Source organism: Loxodonta africana, chromosome 1 (genome assembly GCF_030014295.1).
Source record: "Loxodonta africana isolate mLoxAfr1 chromosome 1, mLoxAfr1.hap2, whole genome shotgun sequence".
NCBI lineage: Eukaryota > Metazoa > Chordata > Mammalia > Proboscidea > Elephantidae > Loxodonta > Loxodonta africana.
Window position 1 is genome coordinate 81,268,920 of NC_087342.1, and position 1,131 is coordinate 81,270,050.

General features: G+C 46.3%; 1 non-coding gene across 1 annotated transcript; it reads right to left on the bottom strand.

Moving 5' to 3' along the window:
* Nucleotides 1-659: 659 nt before the first annotated feature.
* TRNAP-AGG (transfer RNA proline (anticodon AGG)) lies at nucleotides 660-731 on the bottom strand. Its single transcript has one exon. It is a non-coding gene; the product is annotated as a tRNA-Pro (tRNA).
* Nucleotides 732-1,131: the final 400 nt, after the last annotated feature.

Sequence of the window (1,131 nt, forward strand, 5' to 3'; positions counted from 1 at the left end):
TCAGGATCTACAGCCGTCCATCTCTAATTTTTAGACCGAGCACCGGTAAGAAATCGGTGGGCATGCGATGGGCTTCTCTGCTTTTGCTCCGTCCTTTGGCCCAGAAAACACAATGCAGGAGAGGAAACTGCCCGCGGGACCCTTCCCCCAGCCCCTTTTCTGCCTTTCGGTCTCTTTAATAATAGTACAACTGGGAGCCGCGGTGAACCACCTGTTAATTCCCATGCTTTTATTTCGGGTGTTTCAAGTGATTCCGTTGGGATCCGGTTCTTCATTTCTCCCCTTTCCGAAAGTCTTCCTTCCGTTATGACAGTCTCCTTAGGGGATGTACAGTCTCACACAGCCTGTGAATCGACGAGTTATGTTTTTACTTTCTATGTGTGCCCGAGTGGTGTGGAAAATACTACAACTAAATCTGTATGCCTTCAAAAGAAAAAAAAAAAAAGTTGCGGTCGAGTGAATTCCGACTCATAGTGGCGCTATAAACCCAAAAACCAAACCAAACCCATTGCCGTCCAGTCGATTCCGATTCATAGAGACCTTATTAGACAGAGTAGAAGCGCCCGATGGTTTCCAAAGAACGCCTGGAGGGTTCCAACTGCTCACTTCTTAGTTAGCAGTTGTAACAATTCATCACTACGGCACCAGCGTTGCAAAAGGGGCTCGTCCGGGATTTGAACCCGGGACCTCTCGCACCCTAAGCGAGAATCATACCCCTAGACCAACGAGCCACTTGGTTTTGTAACGGTAAGGCTCTAATAAAGTATTTTCCTTTGAAGACAGGCCATTGTGACGAACAGAGCACTATTTTAAACTGGTAACTTTTCCCGCTCCCTTTGCAGGAAGAACCAGGAGATTTTTCTTTGAAGGTCAATGAGAATGTGGTGATGCAACTCAAGGTAAAACTCACAAAGTCTGAGGCGCCCCCTAAAGCTGGGCCTCCAGGAGTTTTTCTCTCTTGAGCGAGTCTGCTCTCCGTCTCCAGCAATAAACAATTCTAACTCTGGTACCAGCTGCAGTGACCATTTCGACAGTTACTAAGCAGCGATTCTCTGTATCAGCCTGTTCGTTTCTCATTTTCAATTTGTTGGTTTGATCTCAATTCTCTGATGTATCTATAAAGAGCTGTTA